This window comes from Leucopleurus acutus (genome assembly GCF_964270905.1).
Source record: "Leucopleurus acutus genome assembly, chromosome: 11".
NCBI classification, from domain to species: Eukaryota; Metazoa; Chordata; class Mammalia; order Artiodactyla; family Delphinidae; genus Leucopleurus; species Leucopleurus acutus.
The window spans coordinates 46,228,360-46,245,937 of NC_139152.1; the positions used below are offsets into that span (position 1 = coordinate 46,228,360).

Below are 17,578 nucleotides of genomic sequence, written 5' to 3' on the forward strand. Positions count from 1 at the left end.
ATGAATGACTGAAAACCAAAACTTAAAAAACAATATCATTTATGATTGCTGTCACCCCAAATTAAATACTTAGGTATATAATTAACCAAACATGGCCAGGGTTTGTATACTGAAAACTACAAAACACTGAAGAAACAAACAAAGACCTAAATAAATGGGGAGATACACCATTTTCACAAACTGGAAGATTCAACACAGCAAAGATGTCAATTCTTCCCAAACTGATCTATGGATTTAGTACAGGTCTACTCAAAATCCCAGCAAGATTCTTTGTAGATACAGACAAACTAATTCTAACATGTATATGGAAAGGCAAAGAAGCAAAATAGCCAAAACAATTTTGAAGAACAAATTTGTAGGAATTATATTACCAATCTTAAGACTTACTATAAAGTTACAGTAATCAAGATAGTATAGAATTGGTGAAGGGAAGAACACGCGATGAATAGAAAAAGAAAGTCCAGAAACAGATCCATACAAACATACCAACTGGTTTTTAACAAAGATGCAAAGGCAGTTTAACGGAGCAAGGACAGTCTTTTCAACAAATGGTATAGAAGCCACTGGACATCCGTATGCAAAAAATGAATATTGACCTAAACTGTATACTTACACACAAAAATGAACCCAAAATGGATTGTTGATCAAAATGTAAAATGCAAAACTTTAAATGTTTAGAAGAACACATAGGAGCAGTAAATCTTTGTGACCTGAGATTAGGCAAAGGGTTCTTAAATAAGATACCAAAAGCACAATCCAAAAAAGAAAAAAACTGACAAGTCGGACTTTATCAAAATTAAAAACTTTTTTTCTGCAAAAGACACTGCTAAAATAAAGACAAGCTACCAGATGGAAGAAAACATATGCAAATTATGTATCCAACAAATGATTTGTATTCAGAATATATAAAGAACTCTCAAAACTCAATGATAAGAAAATAACCCAACTTTAAAATGAGTAAAGGTTTTCAATATAAAATACTGATACTCCTGGTGAAGATATGGGGCATCTGAACTCTCATACACTGGTATAGCCACTCTGGATAACAGTTTGGTAGTCTCTTATACAGTTAAAATAAACCTACCATATGACTCAGCAATCCTACTCCTAGCTGTTTAACTTAGAGAAAAGAAAACTTACATTCATACAAAACCTGTATAAGAATTTTTTTTGTTCTTTTAAAAATTTTTGGCTGCGTCGGGTCTTAGCTGCGGTACGTGGGATCTTTTGTTGCGGCATGCGGGATCTTTTGTTGTGGCACGCGGGATGCAACGCTCCAGCGCGCACACTTCTCTCTAGTTGTGGGCTCAGGCTCCAGAGCGCATGGTCTCAGTAGTTGCAGTGCACGGGCTTAGTTGCCCCACGGCATGTGGGATCTTAGTTCCCTGACCAGGGATCGAACCAGCGTCCCCTGCATTGTAAAATGGATTCTTAACCACTGGACCACCAGGGAAGTCTCTAGTCCAACTTCAATAATAACAACAACAAAAAAAGTGTGTTGACTGGGTACTGAAATCATGGTGGTTCATTAGACCATTCTCTAGTTTTTTGTTTATTTATTTTTGTATCTTCTTTGTTTTGACACACTCCCCTTTGCTTTTTTTTTAAATAAATTTATTTTTGGCTGCATTGGGTCTTCGTTGCTGCACACGGGCTTTCTCTAGTTGCAGAAAGTGGGGGCTACTCTTTCCTGTGGCATGTAGGTTTCTCATTGCGGTGGCTTCTCTTTGTTGCGGAGCACAGGCTCCAGGCATACAGGCTTCAGTAGTTGTGGCACACGGGCTTCAGTAGTTGTGGCACCACGGGCTTCAGTAGTTGTGGCTCGCGGGCTTAGTTGCTCCACTGCATGTGGGATCTTCCCGGACCAGGGCTCAAACCCGTGTCCCCTGCATTGGCAGGTGGATTCTTAACCACTGCACCACCAGGGAAGCCCCCTTTTTAAAAATTTATTTATTTTTTGGCTGTGTTGGGTCTTCATTGCTGCGTGTGGGTTTTTCTCTCTTGTTGCGGCGAGTGGGGGCTACTCTTGGCTGTGGTGCGCGGGCTTCTCATTGTGGTGACGTCTCTTTTTGTGGAGCATGGGCACTAGGCACGCAGGCTTCAGCAATTGCAGCACGCGGGCTCAGCAGTTGTGGCGCATGGGTTTAGTTGCTCCAAGGCATGTGGGATCTTCCCAGACCAGGGCTCGAACCTGTGTCCCCTGCACTGGCAGGCGGATCCTTATCCACTGTGGCGCCAGGGAAGTCCCCAGTCATACTTTTTTAAGATTAGTCATGCTAACAATAGTTATGTGGTGGTATCTTGTGATTTTAATTTGCATTTCCCTCATGACTCTTGTTGAACTTTTTTTGATTTATTTATTTTTATTTTTGGCTGTGTTGGGTCTTTGTTGTTGTGCGCAGGCTTTCTCTGGTTGCGGTGAGTGGGGGCTACTCTTCGCTGCAGTGCGCGGGCTTCTCATTGCAGTGGCTTCTCTTGAGCATGGGCTCTAGGCGCGTGGGATTCAGTAGTTGTGGCATGCAGGCTCAGTAGTTGTGGTGCAAGGGCTTAGTTGCTCCATGGCATGTGGGATCTTCCCGGGCCAGGGCTTGAACCCATGTCCCCTGCATTGGCAGGTGGATTCTTAACCACTGCCCCACCAGGGAAGCCCTCATGTTGAACATCTTTCCTTGGGCTTATTTGCCAACCCCGTAACTTCTACGGCAAAGTGTTCACATCTCTTGCCTGTTTTTTAATTGGGTTCTCTTACTGTTGAGTTATGAGAGCTCTTCATATATTCTATATACAAATACTTTCTTATAGATAAGATCGATGCGTTCAGGGTGGTATGGCTGTAGACAAGTACTTTCCTTTTGTTTTTGTTTTTGGCTGCATTGGGCCTTAGTCGCAGCACGCAGGATCTTTGTTGCGGCATGTGGGAGTTGCAGTCTGTGGGCTTCTCTCTAGTTGCGGCGTACGGGTTTTTCTCTCTCTAGTTGTGACGCGTGGGCTCCAGGGCGTGTGGGCTGTGTAGTTTTCGGCACGCAGGCTCTCTAGTTGAGGTGCGCGGGCTCAGTAGTTGTGGCGTGCAGGCTTAGTTGCCCCACAGCATGTGAGATCTTCCCGGATTAGGGCTCAAGCCCGCGTCCCCTGCATTGGAAAGTGGATTTTTACCACTGGACCACCAGGGAAGTCCCAGTACTTTCTTAAACTTATATTTACTGTCAGTCTGTGACTTGTCCTTTCATTTTCTTCACCATTGTCTTTAAAAGAGAAATTTTATTTTGATGAAATAAAACTTACCAAATTTTTTTTTTTTTTTTTGTGGTACGCAGGCCTCTCACTGTTGTGGCCTCTCCCGTTGCGGAGCACAGGCTCCGGATGCGCAGGCTCAGCGGCCATGGCTCACGGGCCCAGCCGCTCCACGGCATGTGGGATCCTCCCGGACCAGGGCACGAACCCGTGTCCCCTGCATCAGCAGGCGGACTCTCAACCACTGCGCCACCAGGGAAGCCCAAACTTACCAAATTTTTAATACTTTGTGTTCATCTTATGAAATCTTTGCCTAATCTATGAAAACAATGATTTTCTCAGATGTTTTCTTCTAGAATTTAATAGTTTTAGCCCTTACATATAAGTCTATAATCCATTTTGAGTTAATTTTTTGATGGTGTCAATTAAGGTTAGAATTTTTTGTATGTTTTTTTGTTTTTTTTTAATGTGGTGAAAGGTAGCAGAATTTGCCACCCCTCAATGTGCCACTTCTAAGGATTATTTTGAGGAGAAGGCAATTGAAAAACAGATGCAAGAAAAGCTCTCCGCCCTCCCTGTATTTGCCTAAAAGCAGGAGTTAAATTTACAAAGGTGTCCTCCTCCCCTCTCTACCAGGGAAGACAAAAGTTAATCACATGAGACAACCCTTACCAGTCTGGAGATGGCACCAGAGGACTCTACAAAACAATCTTCACTAACTAGTGTTTGCTTTCCCACAATTTGCCACCCCCAGAGACTCAAGGTCCTTTTCTTTGTCTTGTCACATCTCTAAAAATTTATTGTTCCTTTGTTAAGTTATATAAACCTAAGTTCTAACTGAGCCTTTTAGTTACTGATTCAAGAGCTTCTCCCACATATATATGAGATACACATGTTAATGAACGTATTTTTCTCTTGTTAATATGTCTTTTGTGAGAACCAACTGAGAACCTAGAAGAGTAGAAGGAAAAAAGATTTTTCCTCCCTTACAATGGTTATCTAATTATTTAAGGACTACTTACTAAAAAGATACCTTTTCCCCACTGAAATGCTTTGGGAACTATCAAAACTCAACTGACCATAGAAGTGTGGATCTATTTCTGGACTTCTATATTCTTCCATTGATCTATATGTTTACTTTCACGCCAGTACCACACTATCTTAATTACTAAACCTTTATAATAAGTCTTGAGATCAGGTAGTAAAAGTCCTCCAATTTGGATTTTAATTTTCCAATTTCTTTTGTCTATTTTAGACCCTTTGTGTTTCCAGTTAAGTTTTAGAGTCAGCCTATCAATTGACTGGGATTGTGTTGAATCTATAGATCTGGGAAGAACTGAAATCTTAACAATATTGAGTCTGATCCATAAGCAATGTTTTGTATTTTTCAGTATACAGCTATCACATGTGTCTTGTTAAATTGAGCCCTAAGAATTTCATATTTTTATGTTATTTGTAAATGGTATGTTTCATTCAATTCAGATTGCTCTTCCAAGTATATAAAGATACAATTTTCATATACTGACTTTGTATCCTACAACCATCCTAAATTTAATTTAATTCCTTATGATTTCCTATATACATGATGATGTCCTCTGCAGTGGGAAAACAGTTTTATTGCACTGGCGAGAATCACCAGTACTATATTGAAAAGAAGTGGTGAAAGCAAACATTCACACCTTGTTCTTGTTCTTAGGAGCAAAGAATTCAGTATTTCATCATTAAGTATAGTATTAACTGTAGGTTCTTCAAAGATGCCTTCCCTGGTGGTCCACTGGTTAAGAACCTGCCTTCCAATGCAGGGGACGCGGGTTCAATCCCTGGTCAGGGAACTAAGATCCCACATGCCACGAGGCAACTGACCCTGCACACTCTGGAGCCCGTGCACCACAACTAGAGAGAAGCCCGCATACTGCCGCAACTAGAGAGAAGCCCGCACACTGCCGCAACTAAGATCCTGCATGCCGCAACTAAGATCCAACACAGCCACATGAGTAAATTAAAAAAAAATTTTTTTTTAAAAGATGCCGTCTATCATATTGAGGAAGTTCCCTTCTAATCTGTTGAATTTTTAACACAAATGGAAGTTGAATTTTCTCAAATGCTTTTCCTATTTCTTTTCAGATAAGCGTATGTTATTTTCTTTTTTGGTCTATTAATACAGTGAATGACATCGTTTGAATTTTGAATGCAAAACCAACCTTTAATTGCTGGGATAAACCCTACTTGGTCATACTGTATTGTCATTTTTATAAATTGTTGGCTTCAATTTACTAAAATTTTGTTCATCTATGTTCATAACAGATGTTGGTCTGTGGTTTTCTTATGTGTTTGGTTTTGGTATCAGGGTAAAGTTTGGCTCAAAAAATGAGCTGGGAGGTATTCCCTCCTCATCTGAGTTTTTCAAAGGTTTATGTAGAAATGGTACATAAATTCTTCCTTAAATTGTTGGTAGACCTCAGCAGTGAAGCCCTCTCCTCCTGGAGCTTACTCTGTGGAAAAGTTTTAAACTACAATTCAATTTCTCTAATAGATATCAGGTTATCTGTTTCTTTTTGATTGAGCTTTAGCAATTTATGTCTTTTAAGGAACTTGTCCATTTAATCTAAATTGTCAAATTTACTGGCATAGAATGATTTGTGGTATTCATTATTATCTTTATGACGGCTGTAGAAACATCAGTAATGTCCCATTTCTCATTTGTGATATTGGTAATGTGCTCTCTCTTCCTTTTCTAAGTCTGGCTAAAAGTTTATCAATTTTGTTAATTGTTTTAAAAAAACAGCTTTTGAATTCGTTGATATTCTCTATTTGTTTTCGGATTTTTTCTTTTTTTTTTTTTTGGCTGCGTTGGGTCTTCATTGCTGTACACGGGCTTTCTCTAGTTGCAGTGAGCAGGGGCTACTCTTCATTGCGGTGCGTTTCTCTTGCTACAGAGCACGGGCTCTAGGCACGCAGGCTTCAGTAGTTGCAGCATGGGCTCTAGAGCGTGTGGGCTTCAGTAGTTGCAGCACATGGGCTTCAGTAGTTGTGGCTCACGGGCTCGGCGGCATGTGGGATCTTCCCTGACCAGGGATCGAACTTGTGACCCCTGCATTGGCAGGCAGATCCTCAACCACTGCGCCACCAGGGAAGTCCCTGTTTCCTGATTTTTCGCTATGATCTTTACAATTTCCTTTCCTCTGTTTAATTGGAATTAAGTTTGCTTTTCTAATTTCTTAAAGTGGAAGTTTCGGTCAGTGATTTTAGATCTTTTTACTTTCTAATATAAGCATTTAATGCTATAAATTTCCTTTTAAGTCCTGCATCCCACAAATTTTGCTATGTCGTGTTCTCACTTTCACTCTTTAAAATTTTTTTTCTAATTTCTCTTGTTCTTCTTTGAACTATATCTAATTCAGTGTCTAATTTCCAAATATTTGGGAATTTGCCAGATATTTTTCTATTACTGTTGTCTAATTTACTCCCTTTATGATAAAGAATGTATTTTGTATTATTTATTTATTTATTTATTGTATGTGGGCCTCTCACTGTTGTGGCCTCTCCCGTTGCGGAGCATAGGCTCCGGACGCTCAGGCTCAGCGGCCATGGATCACGGGCCCAGCCACTCTGCGGCATATGGGATCTTCCCGGACCGGGGCACGAACCTGCGTCCCCTGCATCGGCAGGCAGACTCTCAACCACTGCGCCACCAGGGAAGCCCAATTTTGTATAATTTAAATCATAAATTTATTGAAACTACTTTTATGGCCCAGAATATGGTCTACCTTAGTAAACATTATGTGAACACTAGAAAACATGTATCATGATGTTGTTGAGTGGAGTGTTCTATAAATGTCAACTAGGTCAAGTTATTTACTGATTTTTTGTCTTACTGTTCTATCAATTATTGAGAGAGTAGTGTTGAAATACCCAACTATACCAGTGGATTCTCTATTTTTCCTTTCAGTTTTATTACTTTTGCTTTATGTATTTTGAAGTTGTTATTGAATGCATAAATATTTGCAATTGTTAGTCCTCTTGAAGAACTGATCCTCTTTCCATCATGAAATACCTCTCTATATCTATGGTAATATCCTTGTTCTGAAACCTACTTTGTCTAATATTAATATAGTAACTCCTGCTTTCTTCTGATTACTGTATGCATAATATATCTTCTCCCATCCCTGTACTTTTAGTCTGTGTCTTTAAATATATTTAAAGTGGGTTTCTTGTAGATAGCACCCAATCAGGTCTTGCTTTTAAATGAAATCTAATAATTTCCACCTATTAATTATAGTGTTTAGGTCATTTGCATTTAATGTGATTATTGATATTGTTGGATTAAAATCAACCATCTTGCTTTTTGTATTCTATTTGTCCAGTCTGTTCATCTTCCCCTTTTGGACATCCTTTATATTAATTAAGCATTTTTATGATTCAGTTTTATCTCCTTTACTGGCTTATTAACTATACCTCTCTGCTTTCTTTTTAAAAGTGTTTTTTTTAGGATTTAGGGTATACATCTTCAACTTATCACAGTGTACCATCAAGTAATATACCACTTTGCATGCTGTAAGAACCTTAGAACAGTATACTTCTATTTCACTTCTCCCAATCTTTTGGGCAATTGCTGTCACACGTTTTATTTCTATATGTCATAAATCCCACAACACAGTTTTATTATTTGTTTTAAATAGCCAATTATCTTTTAAGTGACCTTTTTCAAATATGAGAACTCTAATATTTTCTACATAGATTTCTGATCCTCTTCATTCTCTCACATAGATCTAAATTTCCAACTGGCATATTTTTCTCCTGCCTTTAACATTTCTTATACTGGTAGTTTGATGGTGATTACTTCTATCAGCTCTTGCATATTTTTAAAAGGCTTTATTTCATCTTCATTATTTGTATTTTGTATAATTCATATAGCATACAATTCACCCATTTAAAGTGCACAATTCAACGACTTTTAGTATATTTAGAGTTGTGCTTCCATCGTCAAATCAATTTTAGAACATTTCACCACCCCAAAAAGAAACCCCTATATGCATCATTAATAACTTCCCATTTTCTCCCAATACTTGGCCCCAAGCAACCATGAATGTATCTTCTGACTCTGGAGATTTGCCCATTCTGCACATATTCCTCTTCAATTTTTTTTTTAAATTTATTATTTATTTATTTATTTTTGGCTGCATTGGGTCTTTGTTGCTGCGCGCGGGCTTTCTCTAGTTGTGGTGAGTGGGGGCTACTCACTTTGTTGCGGTGTGCAGGCTTCTCATTGCGGTGGCTTCTCTTGTTGTGGAGCATGGGCTCTAGGCGCGCGGGCTTTAGTAGTTGTGTCATGCAGGCTCAGTAGTTGTGGCTCACGGGCTCTAGAGTGCAGGCTCAGTAGTTTGCGGCACACGGGCTTAGTTGCTCCGCGGCATGTGGGATCTTCCTGGACCAGGGCTCAAACCCGTGTCCCCTGCATTGGCAGGCGGATTCTTAAACACTGCGCCACCAGGGAAGTCCATCCTCTTCAATTTTGAAAGGTATTTTCGCTGCATATACAATTTAAGGTATACAGGTTTTTTTCATTTAGGAATTTGTTATCACTCCAAAGGTTTACAGATATTTTTCATTTAGAAATTTGTTATCACTCCCATATCTTATAGCGTGCAATGGTTCTGATGAAAACTTTGCCGTATTTCTTACCTTATTAGTCTGCTAGAGCTGCCATAACAAAACACCACAGACTAGGAGGCTTAAACAACAGAAATCTGTTTTCCCACAGTTCCGGAAGCTAGAACTCCAAAATCAAGATGTCAGCAGGTTTGGTTTCTCCTAAGGCCTCTCTCTCTTTGGCTTGCAGATGGCCACCTTCTCACTGTGTCCTCGGACGGTCTTTCCTCTGTGCCTCCATGCCCCTGGTGTCCCTCTGAGTGCCCATATTTCCTCTTCTTATAAGGACACCAGTCAGACTGGATTAGGGCCCTTTCTTTAAAGGTCCTTTCTCCAAATACAGTCACATTCTGAGGTGCTGTGGTTAGAGCGTCAACATACAAATTTGGGGGGATATAATTCAGCCCATAACACCTCTGTATATAGTGTTTTGGGAGGGGTTTGTCTTTAGTTTTGTTCCTGTCTGCTTTGAAGACTCTCTCTTCACTAGTTTTGAGCAATTTGATTAAGGTGTGCCTTGGTACAGCTCTCTTCGTGATTCTTCTGTTTTGGGTTCTCATAGAACCAAGCAGCTCAAAGAACCCAAAACAAAAAGATCATGAAGAAAGCTATATCAAAGCATATCATAATCAAACTGCTTAAAATCAGTGAAGAGAAAACCTTAAATGAGCTTTTGGATCTGTGAGTTTATAGTTTTCAATAAATTTAGAAAACATACAGCCATTATTTTTCAAATATTTTTTCTGTGCCCACTCCCACATTCCTGAGACTCCAATTATATGTATTCTTAGGCTCTCTGATGTTGTCCCACCACTCATTATTCTCTTAACCCTGTATATTTATACTTTCAATCTTTTTCTTATATTTCATTTTGGATGCTTCTATTGCTATGCCTTCAAGTTCACTAATTTTTTTCTTCTGCAATGCCTATCTGTTATTAATCCTGTCCACTATATTTTTCATTTCTGCCATTACAATTTTCATCTTCAGGAGTTTTATTTGAGTTATTTTTATATCTTCCATGTCTCTACTTAACATGTGCAATCTTTCCTCTAGCTTTTTGAACCTATGGAATAAAGTGGCTACAGTATCCTTGTCTAAGTCTGTCATCTATTATTTCTATTGACAGGTTTTTTTCCTCAATATTTACTATACTCTCTGCTTCTTTGTACGGCCTGACAATTTGTGATTGGATGCCAAACATTGTAAATTTTGCATTGTTAGCTGCTAGAGTTTTTCTTTAAATTTCTTTAACTTTGAACTTTGTTCTACCAATAAGTGACTTGAAAACAATTTGATCCTTCTGAAGCTTGCTCTTCTGCTTTGTTAGGAAAATCCTTTAAACTGTGGCTAATTTGGCACCATTACTAAGGCAATACCCTTCTAAGGACTCCACTCAATGTCCCAGATGTCAGAGTGGCTTCTGTGCTGGCTAGTGGAAACAAAATACTCATGGCCCTGTATTCCAGTTCCGACTAATGCTTTCTAATGATCTTTTTCTGGCCTTGGGTTAGTTTCCTCATTAATCATGAACTGACAGCTAAAGAGTCTAAGGCAGTTAAAATCCAATAGAACTTTCGGTGGTGATGAAATCACGGCTACTGAGCATTTGAAATGTGGTTACTGTACCTGAGGAACTGAATTTTTATTTAAATATCCACATGTGGTTAGTAGCTACTGTACTGGACCATGAAGGTTCAGGGGAAACCTCGGGAAATCTCTGTTGCTCTCTTTCCTATGAAGCCCTCTGCCCACAAATTCTAGCTGCCTTGGCTTCCCCGAACTTTTACCCCTGTCTCCTCAATTCAGGGAGACTGCCAGCTCTGCTTGGGTATCCTTTCCCAATCTAGCTGCTGTAGCCTGGAAACTTTCTTTAGGTGGAATGTGGGGCCATGATAGGGCTCAACTTGTTTGTTTTTCCCTTCTTTCAGGTGTCACTGTTCTCTGCTACCCTTTGTCCAATATCTGAAAGCAGTTTCTAAAATACATTTTGTACAGTTATTTGTTTAAGGCAGGGGCATAAATCAACTTCTTGTTATTCCACCATGACCAGAAGTACAAGTTCTTTTGCACTGAGTTTTTAACTTTGAATTATATTTTTTTACTTCTAAAATATTTAATGGCTTATTTTACAAACGAACCAGTGTTGCTTTTTTCCTCTTCTTTGTTCATTATGGTTTTTAGTCACACTCCTATTTCATTAAAAATACTTATTTTGCATTGGATAGCAAATAATCCCAATATCTGAAGTTCCTGTGGGTCTGGATCAATTGCTTCTGCTGACACTTGCTCACAGTGACTTGTTTACTTGTGATATTATTATTATTAGCTCATATTTGTTGGCAATCTATCTCTGGGAATTCTTTGAAGCTAGGGTTGAGGTACGTTCCACCAGAGATGATCTGAATTTACTTCTCTCAGGTGCCTGGGAGCTCTATCAACTTGCACCTACTTTTTAAAAAAATTCAATTTATATATATCTAACTTTTTGACCAGAAAATAAATCTACGTGGTTCAAAAAATTTAAACTAGGGACTTCCATGGCGGTCCAGTGGTTAGGACTCCACGCTTCCATTGCAAGGGGCATGGCTTGATCCCTGGTCGGGGAACTAAGATCCCACGTGCCATGCAGCCAAAAAAAAAAATTAAAAATTTAACTAGTTCCCTTCCCCTTTTTCTTGGTTGGGCCTAAGGCACAGTATGTCGTAAAGAATTTAACCTTGCCCAAAAGAACTCTGGTTTTTGCCTTTAGAACTCTGGAAGTAATCCTAAGCTGCTGCAATATCCTGCTTGATAAGAATCTTTGTTCACTGGGGGGCCTTGAGCTGTGCCAGATAGCCTAACAATGTGATTTATGGTGGGGACTTTGTACAATACTTTGTCACATAGTATTAACTCCATCTGAGGAGGGGCTGGAGACTGAGGTTGACTACATAGGCCATCAACCACATCTATGGGATGATGGAGTCCCAGTAAAAACTCTGGACACCAAGGCTTGGGTGAGCTTCTTGGATCGGCAGTAGTTTATGTGTATTGTCACGCATCATTGCCAGGAAGAGTTAATGCTGTCCATGACTCCACTGGGAGAGGACAACCAGAAGCTCAGCATTTTGAACCCTCCTGGACTCTGCATCATGCGTCTCTTTTATTGGCTGATTTTAATCTTCATCCTTCTGCTGAAATAAACCATAACTTTGAGTGGAACACCTTTTAGTGAGTTCTGCGAGTTCTTCTAGCAAATTATTGAACCCAAGAGTGGTCCTGGGGACCCCCAAACTCTGAAATTGGTGCCAGAAGTAAGGGCAGGCTTGGAGACCATTCCCTAACTCTGCACACAGTTAGCAGCACTGGGAATGAGAACTCAGCTGATGTGGCTGTGGTGGGGCTAAGAAGGCAGGATAAGTGGTCAGGAAATTGATTTCATATAGAAGGGTTAAGCAAATAAGTATCCTCAAGTAGCTTTCCTCCTAGTCTTCACCCAGGAACTTTCAAGCTACCAAATCTCACTCTCCTACCCCCTACCCCTACCCTAGCACCTTAACACCATCAAATGATCTAAGAAGCGTCAGGAAAATGAAACATAGCTCCATTTCTTGAAAGGTCAGGGACCCTAGATCTGAAATAAGATTTCTAAGGTAAACTCAACTCTCATGCAAAGTGTCAAGGGGGGGTTGGAAATGAGGTTAACAGCCCTGCAGATAATATGCAATTCTGGGTTTGAATGTCACCTAAAAGACTTTCACAGTAAACTAATACAAACTCAAATCTATTAAGAATGCACAGCTATACCATAGGACTGTCAGGGATAGACTTTTTGCTCAGGTAAGCCACCCTTCTAGCACGCCAGTAATAAGTAGGCTCTAACTTTGTTATGCAGACAAAACTTGGATGGCTATTTCAGAAACCAAGCATGTCTTTTGGACATTCAGTCTGTAATCTGTGTCATTTAAGTCTCCAAAATATAATTCCAAGTAAGACTGTAAAGTCTTAGTATTCTTACCATTATAAAAGATTCAAAAGAGAGAATATCCAATACTTAGGATCCCTCTTTCCCTATATTGATACCTATTATCTAATGAGACTGCCTCATGTTAAGGCAGGTGGCTGTCTACTACATGCTGAGAGCAGTAGGAACAGTTCATCAGATTTCTTCTATGGAAAACAAGACACTTGCTCTTGCTCTTACAATTGGAATCTGGAATTTAAAAATATATATGTGAAATTTAAAACCAAAGGAATTCAAAATAATTAGAAAAATAAGTCCATTCATCTCTGATTCCCCCCTAAGATTAGACCTCCTAGAGTTCAGGGACTATACTTTACATCATCAGTAACTTGAAAATAGAAGCCCCAATAACTACAAAAACTAGGAGTACATACAAATTAATAAGAGTTGGGTAGTTTGAACCATGGAAAGTTTCCTAAAGGACATAGTTTTGCACTGGATTTTTCAAGAAATCTTGGAAATGTATTGCTAAAGAAGAGCGTCAGGATAACTTGGAGGAGAGCAAAAGCACAAGGGGAAAGACAGTAAATTTAGTTTAGTTCAACTTGGCTGACAAAGTCCAAAGAAAGTTTAGTGAAATGTCAGGAAAACAGTCAGTGAGTGGGGCTGTCCTTAGGTTCTGCTGAGATATGTGGGATTTATGTAACTGAGAACCACTATCACAGGGTAGTGAAATGATAATGATAAAAACTGGAATCACTGAGCAGTGAGATACCAGTTTCTCAGCCAGTAGCACTGACCAAAAGCAGCAACAGAAGGCCAAAATGCTTGTTCTGGTTCAAAATATAAAAGCATTTCATCATTACTCCAAGAATGGAAACCAAATCTATACCATTACTTTTTTTAAAAAGGTACAAGCAAACTCAGAGATGGACAACAGGGCAGTGGGGACAAACAAGATTACTCTTCTGCCCAAGTGAGTGACAGCCACCTACTTCTGCCTACAATGATATGAAAGGGGAAAACATTTTTACAAGTAAAGAATATACATATAGTAGTGTGCTCATACATCAGAGAAAAAAAAAAGATGCAGGAAAAAACACTGGATGGAGACAAAAGATAAACATCAGTTCTGATGCACTGGAAAATAGAAAAGGGAAGAAATATTCAAAATAATTGCCTCACTCTTAGATTTGCCATCCTTCTTCCAAGCCTACAATCTGTAAGACGGTGAAAGAATAGGCAATGAAAAGAAATATTCCCAAACAAAACAAACAAATTCCCCAAAACCCATACCCCAAGACCAGAGAATTTCAAAGTGCCCCTAAGTATCTGGGTCATATTTATAACTAAATTTGAATCTTGATTTAATGCTGTGCTTTTTGTAGGGATTCCTCCCTCATCTTTCCTGAAAATACAACTATAAAAACATAAAATAGAGGGAAGGAGGGAGGGATGACGGGCGGGGAAAAAGAAAAAAAAACATAAAATAAGCTTCATCACAAAAATCAGCATAACAATCTCTACCTTTGAGCAGAGACTAAGGAAAGAACATTGCATAGCTTCTATCTTTCCCACTGCTGCCAAAACAAAATAACAATAATCTAAAAGCCTGAATGATCTTACAATGTATCACAGATTGTGGCCTGTTCCCACACTGCCTTGCAGCCTTGCGAGGATGGACCAGTGGGATTTAACATGAACCAAATCTGTCAACCAAGTTGAAGACAGACACACGGGTTCTAATGAGCAGTGGTGAAACAACATACTGCTCCATTCAGCTCCACACAATGATAAATAATTCAGGAAAAGAGCTCCCGCAATATAGAGCACAGCAGCAAGACTTAAAAATAGACTATAAAGCCTAGATGGAGGAGTTGGGAGTCAGAGAAAATAGACGTATGTCAACAAATTCCCAAGCCCTTTGCAATACAGGATGCTGCTGAAACTGTCACTCAAAAGAGATCCAGAATTCTAATTTGTTTTTTCAAAAAACAAGTATTTTTCAGGAACTTGGCAAATTTGGTAACAAGAAAGGTAATAAACAATAGTACTATTTGGCAACAGTAGGTACCATAAAAAAAGCAAATCCAAATGACATAGGGAAGACATGTTTTTTAGAAAAAAATTAGAAGGGGTGTTAAAATTCTGTTTTTCACACCATTATATTCTAGGTCTAACATCAATTTAGACTTACTAATTATGCCCCTAGTACTGAGGGTACATAGCACTCAAGATTTTACTATTCAGTTTTCCACCCCTAACAGAGCTGATCACGCAACACATGCAAACATAAGACTCTCACCTGTTAACAAAAAGGGTACCTTGAAAACTGAACAGAAGCCATGATTATGTTCTTTCCATATTTAAATTAAACTCCAAGTCTGATAAAATCGATGAATTTGGGACTTCCCTGGCGGTCCAGTGGTTAGGACACAGCACTTTCACTGCTGAGGCCCGGGGTTCCATCACTGGTGGGGGAACTAAGACCCCGCGGCCAAAAATTAAAAAAACAAAAAACAAAAAAAAATTTATAATTAGATGAGGATAGTTAAGGTCATGGGTTCATGTGGACTGTGCAGGTTTCAACCTACTCAAGAATGCTTCAAGTATGGGGTCTGATGAATAGTATGGCTGGACAGTCATCCTTAAAACTGGTGTCCTGGGCTTCCCTGGTGGCGCAGTGGTTGAGGGTCCGCCTGCCGATGCAGGGGACGCGGGTTTGTGCCCCGGTCCGGGAGGATCCCGCGTGCCGCGGAGCGGCTGGGCCCGTGAGCCATGGCCGCTGAGCCTGCGCTCCGCAACGGGAGAGGCCACAACAGTGAGAGGCCCGCGTACCGCAAAAAAAAAAAAAAAAAAAAAAAAAAAAAAGAAAGACACAAAAGCCAAAAAGTTCCAACACATCCTATTCTAGACCAAAAATACAAACCTATAAATGTCTAGACATGACTCAAGGCGTGTAATTACTAAAGCTAATTAGCATTCTCAAAATTAAACATCCACAGCAATGCTTAAGGGATGGGGGGAGGGCAGATGTATCTAACAAATAAAGAAAACAGGATTCTGGAATTAACCAATGTAACTTGCTAGGAGAATAAAAATGATTATCAGCTTCCTAAGTCTCAACTAAAATGTGAAACTTTTTGTTGCTATTATTCACTGGGAAAGTAGGAATTAATTGGGCAGGAAGCTCAGAACTATGATATTAATTTCGTAATAAGGATAACATTGAAAGATCCTTTCATTCGTACTAAAAAGATGGTGTTTTAAAAGAAAATACATTTTAAAAAATCTATAGTAAATCATCTTTTTCTATAAGATCACAACACTAGAGTTGTGCCATATAATTTTACCTCTAATCCTCACTTACCTTTATCCTAACAAAGACTATAAATATGGGATCCTGGGTAAAAAAAGATTCAGTATTCTGCACAGTATAGTTTTTAGAGATTTGATTTCCCCACCTGCCACTTACAAGCTGTGTGATCTTGGATAAGTTACTTAACCTCTTGGTGCCTCAGTTTCCCTTATCTGTAAAACAAAGGTTAATAATAACTATCTCATGGGGTTGTAAATATTAAATTGAGTTAATATACAGGTAAAATGCTTAGATACATGGAAAATATTTTAAATAAATGTTAGCTATTATTTTGTTGTTGTTATTTAGTCTCCTCTAAACCAATACAAGATCAGGGATACTATTTTTTAAATTTGGAAGAATTAATATACAAATATTATTATCTGTTTTATAGTTTCTCTGAAACTGAGGGCTTTGCTTACATAGAATGAACAGAATAAGTAGGTCCAGAGTGACATTAGGTTTTAAGGCCCTCAACATGCATTTTCCTTTTAGAAATAAATATTCTGGGATGCAGACTAATTTTCCTGTGCCAGAGGAATGAAGTTCCCTTCCTGTACCTACCAGGAAAATCAATGGTGCAGGAGACAAGTAAGTAAATTCTAATACGTAAATGCTAGCTAGAGCTGCTCACAAGGTTAAATGGAAATAGAAGGAACAGTCATCTAAATCACACTGGAGGAAATGCTTCCAGAAGGAGGGGATGCTTAAGCCTAATAATCCTCAAGGACAAACAGTATTTAGCCAAATAGAGAAGTGGAGAAACAGACTTAGATTCCATATATAACAAGTGGATGATTTGAGGAAAGTTACTTCATCTCTTTAAATCCCAGTTTCCTCATCTACAAAAGAAAATGGTAAAAGTACTTCTTTTGGAAGACTGTGTAAAGATTAAATGAGATAATATATGTAAAGTACTTAGAACAGTGTCAGGAACATAGTGTGAACCCAACAGTATCACTAACACAGATGTATGGGTCACCATGATGCTTTCTCAGAACTGCAAATATTGCGTAAAGAAAGCTATAGTATAAGGTACTCACAGAAAAGTGTTTGAAGAAGAAACTAGAGGTTAGTGGAAACAGGATCATAAAACATCTTGTGTACTAACTAAAGCAATGGGAAACTTGTAAAGGACTTTCAGAAAGTAGTTACATGATCATATTTCTATTTTAGAAAGATTACTTTTGCTACAATGTGGATGGGTTAGAAAGAAGATAAAATAGAGGCAGAGATACCAAGTAGGGAAAATATGAGATAAGCATCCTGGCTGTAGAATGAGGGGACTCTGACCCAAGAGGCATTAAGGAGGTAGAATCATTAAGACTTGGTGACACAGGAGATATGTGTGATGGTTGGGAGAAGAGAAGTCTAAGAGAACACCCAGGCAACCA

General features: G+C 39.0%; 1 protein-coding gene across 16 annotated transcripts in view; it reads right to left on the reverse strand.

Moving 5' to 3' along the window:
- The window catches only part of R3HDM2 (R3H domain containing 2), a 149,484-nt gene that overhangs the window by 75,913 nt on the left and 55,993 nt on the right, over positions 1 to 17,578 (reverse strand). Inside the window, exon 2 of one of the 16 annotated variants that reach the window (XM_082850404.1) lies at positions 16,302 to 16,357. The exons of the other annotated variants lie outside the window; for them this stretch is intronic. The gene's annotated coding sequence lies outside the window, so the exon portion shown is untranslated. The remainder of the gene's footprint in view (positions 1 to 16,301; positions 16,358 to 17,578) is intronic. 16 annotated transcript variants of the gene reach the window in all.